This window comes from Nerophis ophidion, linkage group LG05 (assembly GCF_033978795.1).
Source record: "Nerophis ophidion isolate RoL-2023_Sa linkage group LG05, RoL_Noph_v1.0, whole genome shotgun sequence".
Taxonomy (NCBI): domain Eukaryota; kingdom Metazoa; phylum Chordata; class Actinopteri; order Syngnathiformes; family Syngnathidae; genus Nerophis; species Nerophis ophidion.
Genome location: NC_084615.1, coordinates 58,247,342 through 58,256,872, shown reverse-complemented (window position 1 = coordinate 58,256,872; position 9,531 = coordinate 58,247,342).

The following is a 9,531-nucleotide window of genomic DNA, read 5'->3' as shown; positions in this document are numbered from 1 at the left end:
TTGGTCATGTGATCTTTGGCAACATGTCACTGAAAATGTCCGAGCTAATGTTGACTTTATCATCCTATTGCTATATTACCCTCCACTCCACTATTATCTTATGTGGTCTGCACATGTCAGTTATTTGTTGATACCTATTCTTTACCTTGTACTAAGAGCACAGTCGAGAAAGTCAAATTCCTTGTGTGCTAACTAAAACTTATAGTGGGGCAAACAAGTATTTAGTCAGCCACCGATTGTGCAAGTTCTCCCACTTAAAATGATGACAGAGGTCTGTAATTTTCATCATAGGTACACTTCAACTGTGAGAGACAGAATGTGAAAAAAAAATCCAGGAATTCACATTGTAGGAATTTTAAAGAATTTGTTTGTAAATTATGGTGGAAAATAAGTATTTGGTCAACCATTCAAAGCTCTCACTGATGGAAAGAGGTTTTGGCTCAAAATCTCACAATACATGGCCCCATTCATTCTTTCCTTAACACAGATCAATCGTCCTGTCCCCTTAGCAGAAAAACAGCCCCAAAGCACAATGTTTTCACCCCCATGCTTCACAGTAGGTGTGGTGTTCTTGGAATGCAACTCAGTATTCTTATTCCTCCAAACACGACGAGTTGAGTTTATACCAAAAAGTTCTATTTTGGTTCCATCTGACCACAGGATATTCTCCCAATCCTCTGCTGTATCATCCATGTATCCATTTTGGTATAAACTCAACTACATGTTATGTAGACCCAACCACCGGGCCGTAGCCCGGTAACGGGCCGCAGAAGAGTTTTTATAATTTATTTGTATTTTTTATTTTATTTTTATTAAATCAACAAAAAACACAAAATATACTTACAGTTTGTGCACCAACCCAAAAAAACCCTCCCTTTTGCATGACAAAAAATAAATAAATAAATCGCCGACCCCATACCCCCCCCCCCCCCCCCCCCCCCCCCCCCCCGCCGGGCCGCGGGACAAATTATCAAGCGTTGACCTGTCCGCAAGCAACAAAAAGGTTAGGGACCACTGATGTACACCACAAGGAAGTGCTTTAAATATCCATTCATCCATCCATTTTCTACCGCTTGTCTCTTTCGGGGTCGTGGGGGGTCGCTGGAGTCTATCTCAGCTTCATTCGGCCGGAAGGCAGGTACACCCTGGACAGGTCGCCATCTCATCGCAGGGCCAACACAGATAGACAGACAACATTCAAACTCGCATTCACACACTAGGGCCAATTTAGTGTTGCCAATCAACTTATCCTCAGGTGCATGTCTTTGGAAGTGGGAGGAAGCCGGAGTACCTGGAGGGAACCCACGCAGTCACGGGGAGAACATGCAATCTCCACACAGTAAGCTCCCGAGCCCGGGATTGAACCCAGGACTACTCAGGAGTCAGACCTTTGTATTGTGAGGCACATGCGCTAAACCCTCTTCCACCGTGCAGCCCATGCTTTCTATGTAAAAAAAAAATGTTTTAAAAATCATATGACCCCTTTAAAGCACCTAATAAAACAGTGCACCTTTTGTATGAAAATAGACCCGCTTATTTGCAGTGCACCTTATTATCAGGTGCGCCCTGCGTTCTGAAAAATACACTCAGCAAAGAACTTGTATGCTTTGAGAATCTTTGAAACAGAGAAACTAATTGAGCGTTTTTTTATATATATATTTTTTTCATTGTCACTCCAGGCTCTCCATAGCCATTTTGAAGCTAAACGCCTGAAAGTCATATCTCACAGGCACACAGGACATATAGACAACCAACCATTCACACTCACATTAACACCTGGGGGCAATTAAGAGTATGCAAATGCCTAACATGAATATATTACGGAATGTGGGAGAAAGCACACCCACGCCAGCACAGTGGGAACATGCAAACTCCACAAAGTGATGTTGCAACAAAAATTCTAGATCTACTGACTGGAAGGTTATGCCAGAAAAATCATGTCGCTTCATTTGTTTTTTACAGTGTTGGCAAATGTTTTAATATAATATACCTATCCCAAAAAGCACATTTCGCACATTGACCCAAGTAAAACGTCCAAAGTGTGTATAGGCTACCACTTTAAACCCAGCATTCATGTAATCACACACAGTGCAGACTAACCACCTTCATAGCAGAGTAGTGAGTCAGTGAAGTTCAGGTGACACACCCTGCAAGGTGTGCTCCTGTTAAACAGACAATGTTTAGAGTGCCTCTCTGCCACTCCTTTTTGGTGAACAACTATCATGTGATGTGTCTGTGTGTTGACTCAGGGGAGGGACATCTCACATAAGTGAACACGCCTTTAGGCCACTTCATAAGGCCTGAATGCGCTCTTTTTATCAGCTGGTATCAGCGCTTTGTTCTTCAACTGCCAAGTCTGTGTCCAGTGCATCCTATGTGTCTCTCAGTTGTGCTGATACAGTTACTAACATTCAATTTGAAAGAATGTATTGTAGCTGAGATAGGCGCCAGCGCCCCCCGCGACCCCTGAAGGGAATAAACGGTAGAAAATGGATGGATGGGTCTATTGCTTTGGTATACTCTTATGCATTGTATTGCATTAAGGGCCCTACTCCCCCCTTTGCATTCAATTGTTTTGTTTTTTTACACGCTTGTAATTACGCTTTGTTCCTTTTTTATTAGTTTTCTCCCAACCAGCCTGTGGACACACCCACCCCGCATCAGTTAGGCAGAAGTGCTTAAGTCGTGCATGAAGGCAGGCTCAATACTAACAAGGCGAACTTTGGCGTGATGCTTTTTTGCTTGGCTTTGTGGAAATAGAATAGAAAAGAATAGAATAGAATAGAATAGAATAGAATAGAATAGAATAGAATAGAATGCCTGGCGATAGGTTGATTGGCAACACTAAATTGGTCCTAGTGTGTGAATGTGAGCGTGAATGTTGTCTGTCTATCTGTGTTGGGCCTGCGATTAGGAGCGACTTGTCCAGGGTGTACGCCGCCTTCCGCCCGATTATAGCTGAGATAGGCGCCAGCGCCCCCTGCAACCCCAAAAGGGAGTAAGCGGTAGAAAATGGATGGAGAATAGAATAGAATAGAATAGAATAGAATAGAATGGACTTTATTGTCATTATATTTGCATATAACGAGATTAAAGACTCCAACTTAAGGTGCAGTAGTGGGAACAAATATGGGGTGAAATAAATGACATAAGAGGTAATAGAGGAAAAACCAACAATTGAAATAAACAGACGACTATCCAATAAAAATAATAAGCAATCCTGTACTATATACAAAACACTAAACAAATACAAAATACTGTACAATATACAGAACAAGACAAGAGTACCGAAGTAATAAATAACAATCAGTGTCAGACATATTGCACTCGAAGGGTAGTATTGCACAGTAGGGTATTAGGGCATGATATTGTATAGGGGTGAATTATTATTTTTATAAGTTTTAATTTAAGTTCTAAAATAGAACATGAAGTTTTACTAACACGTGAATGTCACTGACATCCATGAAAAAGATTACACTTTAAATGTAAAAAGACTGTATCAATCCAGGCAGTGCGTGTCACGTGTACGTGTGATGCCATGGTGATATTGTGTGTGTATGCATGCTACAACAGCGTCTTCTTCCTGGCTGGATGTGAATAATAATGTGTAGATAAAACTTTGTTTACTTATTAAAACCACCCTGATGTTGTTTGTGATAAGTTATATTTAGTACAAATGTTTGTAAAGCTGTGACGCGTCAAAGAGGCCACACAGCTGTTTGTGTGCCTGATGTGGAGTGTGACAATTTAAAATTAACTTTCAAATAATCAACTGACGGAGGCATTAAATTGCCATGTAGTTCAATGATCACGGATTAAAGTGTTAAACGTCCGTTGATACGTTTCCCAGGAAGTGGGTCAAGTAAACATGTTTGTTTTGTCCCATTTACGAGTCGCGGGAGTTCCTCTAATGTTATTTCTTCAAAGAGAGAGGGATTATTTTGGAGGGAAATATCCGTCGTACATACATTCGTATCCGCGTTAATAAAACCCAGTTGGAGCTCCTTTCTAGTAAGTTAAATTTTTTAAGTAAAGAAATTCATAAAGTTATCATCCGAGTGGGTGGAGCTACTGGGAGAAGTCCCTTGTTGGGTTAGCGATGCTACTGTACTAAACAAATATTATGATCGTTTTTATTGAGGCGGATGAGATTGGAGTAGTAATTAGTGTTAGCTAAGTTAAGCAGGTGTTTATAAGTTATTAAACTACATGATAGTTTAAGACCTCTAGTTTCTTCTGTCAACCAGAGGGTACGCCTTTTAGGGCGATTTTTTTAGCTTTAGTGGTGCTATACTATCAATGGTGTTGCGCAGGACATTGTTAAAGTTGTTAGTGAGGTTATCGAGAGAGCCCACATAATTTGGAAATGGTGCCATTACTGTAGGAAGTAGGCCAGCAAGAGTCGTAGTTGTGACAGCATTAATGTCGCGACTGCTGAACCTTTGGTTATTAGTAGGTTGTTGACAATGCGTCAGAACTTCAGATTTTTATAAAGTAGTGATTGGACATTACTTTAGTGTATTGGAGTACCATAACTTTGGAGGTGTAGGTCTATCGTATTACCGTTGTGATGTGAGGGTTCAATTATTTGTGTAAGACAACAGCTATCAATTATAGTCTGGAGCGCCACACACCGGGTATTGATATGGGTATTAAAATCCCCTCTTTATAATTATATTATCTGTGTGCGTCACTACATCAGCAACAAACTCTGAGAATTCGCTTATAAAGTCTGATAATGGCCAGATCACAGCCAGATAGAGCGTTAGCGGTGTGACAGACCTCATATTAAGCACCTCAAATGATTTATATTTAATACTTAGGTTTGGGCTAAGGTTCCTTGATTAGCGCTTATAATAACAATATCTCTAATACTATTATTCAGGTTACGAGATGTAAGTGGTGTATTGTTGGCACTTTTTAGGTGTTTTTTTAAAAGGGATTTTTGGGCCCAATGGATTACTCACATTATCTTCCTTGTTAGTCACCTTGCACTTGCTGTATTTTGCAAGTTGATATGCACTAAAACAAGAAAGACATATATGTTCTTGTTTTACATAAAGATTGTGAATGAAGTAAAAATAAAAAGTAAAAAAAATTGCAGTTCCCTTTTAAAACTCATTTATAGACTTTAGCTTTTAAATAGACCCCTTTTTTCGGCCAGTATTCCTTGCTCTTTGTTTGTAACAGAACAGTGAATAAATAAATTATAAATACATATTGTGCCATAGTAAGTAAACAAATATGAAATACATTAGGGCGGCATAGCTCGGTTGGTAGAGTGGCTGTGCCAGCAACTTCGATTCCGCTATCCTAGTCACTGCCTTTGTGTCTTTGGGCAAGACACTTTACCAACCTGCTCCCAGTACCACCCACACTGGTTTAAATGTAACTTAGATATTGGGTTTCACTGTGTAAAGCGCTTTGAGTCACTAGAGAAAAGCGCTATATAAATATAATTCACATTAATGAGCATTATCTATTTTTTATTTTTTTTAAACACGTTCAACATGTTCATCATACTTGTCACATGACAAAGACTCCTAAATGTTCCCCACTGTTGCACCTAGTGAGTTCAAGCAAGCAGGACACATTTAAACCGAGATAATTCAAGTTAGAATTTTTGTGGCTTGAGAACATGTTCTATCAATGAATGACGTCATTCGCCAGGAGGAAGAAGGCGTTACTGTACGTGTACGTGGGTGTGTGCGTGATTGTGTTTGCACGCGCGGGCCCGTGGGCGCGTGCCTGCGCGCGCCGACAAAATGCTGAGTCAGCGGACCTCTGCGTCCTGGAACTGAACTCGCACCACCTGCTGGCCAGAACATGGCAGTTCATGTCTACAAACACGCATTCGGCTTTCCATCGAAAGAAAGATCAAAACTTCCTGTGACAAAGTTATACAGTCGACATCACATTGTAGATTTTTAAGGATATTCTACTTTTTAAAAAAAATCCAGAATTCAAGCATAAAAATGGCTAAATGTCAGTGTTGGCCGCTGGAAGAGACCAACCAATCAGAGTAAGCTGTTCAGCCACGTGACATCGGACGAGAGGCACCCGGAACTGCTGACCTGTCAATCCCAGGACACGCCCTCAATCCCGGGACACGCCCTCGATTCCCAGGACACGCCCACTATACAGTACTAGGGCTGCGTCCATCAATACGTTTAGTAAGTCAGTTATTGGGCTTCACGGTGGAAGAGGGGTTAGTGCGTCTGCCTCACAATATGAAGGTCCTTCAGTCCTGGGTTCAAATCCAGGCTCGGGATCTTTCTGTGTGGAGTTTGCATGTCCTCCCCGTGCTTCCGGCTTCCTCCCGCCAAAGACATGCACCTGGGGATAAGTTGATTGGCACCACTAAATTGGCCCTAGTGTGTGAATGTTGTCTATCTGTCTGTGTTGGCCCTGCGATGAGGTGGCGACTTGTCCAGGGTGTACCCCGCCTTCCGCCCGATTGTAGCTGAGATAAGCGCCAGCGCCCCCCGCGACCCCAAAAAGGGAATAAGTGGTAGAAAATGGATGGATGGAAGTCAGTTATTTATTAGTTTATCTATTAATCGAGTAATTGAACACAAAATAGTTAAAAATCCATCCATCCATCCATCATCTTCCGCTTATCCGAGGTCGGGTCGCGGGGGCAACAGCCTAAGCAGGGAAACCCAGACTTCCCTCTCCCCAGCCACTTCGTCTAGCTCTTCCCGGGGGATCCCGAGGCGTTCCCAGGCCAGTCGGGAGACATAGTCTTAGTTAAAAAATAAACAATAATTTTTCTGCTTGCCATATACTTTTTTCCCCCTAATAAATGCACATTATCCATCCATTCATTTTCTACCTCCTATTCCCTTTGGGGTCTCGGGGGGCGCTGGTGCCTATCTCAGTTACAATTGGGCGGAAGGCGGTGTACACCCTGGACAAGTCGCCACCTCATCGCAGTAAATGCACATTATGATTTTTAAAATTGCTCCTTTGACAGGTGTGTTTTAGCAATAACATTTCAAAAACCTTTCTGTGGTTGACTGCCACACATGTCACTTGCTAGTTGCTATGTTGTCGTGACATTGTGATGCCACTGCCTCTACGCGCGCTCGATATTGCAGCGGAAATGCAATTTTCTCGTCGGCCTGATGAATTTTATTTGGCGTTGGTGTCCAATGTTGGATCCACGTTGTTGGTTGGAAAATGGCCACATTTTAAAGGTTAAAGGCCTACTGAAACCCACTACTACCGACCACACAGTCTGATAGTTTATACATCAATGATGAAATATTAACATTGCAACACATGCCAATACGGCCTTTTTAGTTTACTAAATTGCAATTTTAAATTTCCCGCAAGTTTTTTGTTGTAAACGTCGCGGAATGATGACGCGTACACGTGACGTCACGGACTGTCAGGAAATATTAGCAGATGCACCGCTCGCGGCTAAAAGTCGTCTGCTTTAATCGCATAATTACCCAGTATTTTGGACATCTGTGTTGCTGAATCTTTTGCAATTTGTTCATTTAATAATGGAGCCTATAAAGAACAATGCTGTTGGTGGAAAGCGGTGTATTGCAGCTGTCTTTAGCACCGAGACACAACCGATGTTTCTTTGTTTGTTGTGAAGCGGAGCGGGCAAGCGAACATGTTTTCTCTACGGCAACCAGCTTGTTTTTGGATGGGGAAATTGTGATATATATCTTACCGGAGACATCAGTGGATTATTCATCGTACTGCAGCAGCAGCAGCTGTGAGCTTGGCTCCTCGGTTTCTCTCTGAGACACTTCGTGTTCACCACAGCCATCCGACCTTGAGGTATGTCTTTACAATACTTTATAATCTTTAAAATCTCACTCAAACACTATTAAAACAATAAAAAGATAAGGGATCTTCCAGAATTATCCTAGTAAATGTGTCTAACTACATCTGAAACGCTCACACTGCCGTCGCCCGGAGCCGTCGCTTTTTTTTCCTTTTTGCTATTCCTTCACTATCAATATCCTAATTCACAAAACTTTCATCTTCGCTCAAATTAATGGGGAAATTGTCGCTTTCTTGGTCCAAATTGTTCTTACTGCTGGTGGCTCCCATTAAAAACAATGGGAATATGAGTGGAGACCTGCAACCCGTGATGTCACACGCACATACTTCCGGTACAGGCAGGGCTTTTCTATTAGCGACCAAAAGTTGCAAACTTTATCGTGGATGTTCTCTACTAAATCCTTTCAGCAAAAATATGGCAATATCGCGAAATGATCAAGTATGACACCTGCTATCCCCGTTTAAACAAGAAAATCTCATTTCAGTAGGCCTTTAAGAACTTCAGTATATCACTATGTGGAAATAAATGGATTAACCAAACATTTCAAACAAAGTATTAAAAGTATCCACTTCAAGAAACTCTTCAAACTTAAAGTGTTTACAAAGTACAAAGAAGACAAACCATTTATTTAATCCATCCATTCAGTTTCAAGCTAATGTTACTCGTCTCACCATATGGAATATACTTACTTCACCAATAATTATTTATTTATTTATTGATTTTTATTGTTTTTACTTATGTAATTTATTGTGAATAAATTGAGAACAGGAAGTGAAAAGAAGTTTTAGCAACTGCCATGTAAAAGAAAAGGGGTAGGATTAAATAAGCATTGCTTCTTCCTACTCCTTTTCGAACATGTTGAATAGAGAAACTGGAAATTATGATGTATCATGTCGTATGCATGCATGTTCGAAATAAACTCAAACCCAAAACATGACTCGTTTTAAATAGATCATCTTAATTTTCCATTTATTATTTCATAATCAGCGACCTGTAGTACCATTTATGAGAGCGCATGCCTGTCCAAACTGTTGATATGAGTTTTTAATGATACTTCATCACCAAGAGTGTATTTGGGATCATGGTTTGATTCAGGCTGCTTTACTACATGTCGTTAGGACGACACTTGAGGCTAACCCTATACGCTTTAGCGATTAGGGTGACTTCTGAATTGAGTGCGACTAAGCTAGTTTGTCAATCTGAACACATGTCAGTCTTTAAATGTGTTTGAACTTGAGCGATCTTCAAGCACCATTAGCAGTCCTCTTTCTACCACTCCATTTGCCAGTGGAATGTAAGCCAATTCCAGATGTTACACTCGTATATACACATTATAAATAGAAAAGGATATACATCATATACACCATAATAAATAGACAGATACATGAACATTAGATCAGGAAGTGAAAATACAATAAGTTATGTCCTGCCCTCCACTTTTCGAGGAAGTTGAAGTTCAAGTGTGTTTGTGGGAACTCTACCAGTCATGGAAGTCCATTTGTAAGGTCAGAGGTCAACATTGATGGAGCAGAGAGAAGGCCGATTCTGCCTCATTGCAATGGTGTTTGATGGTTTCGAGGCCTGGGTTCCTAATACTTTGTCCATGCAGTGTCTAGTAAAACGTAGAATAGTACTTAGTTTTTTGGATTTCATGTGCCTAAAAAGTTATTTTAGTAAAAATGCTGTCTCATAGAATGGCAGGCTGCAAACGAAGGGTTGCTAGCTCA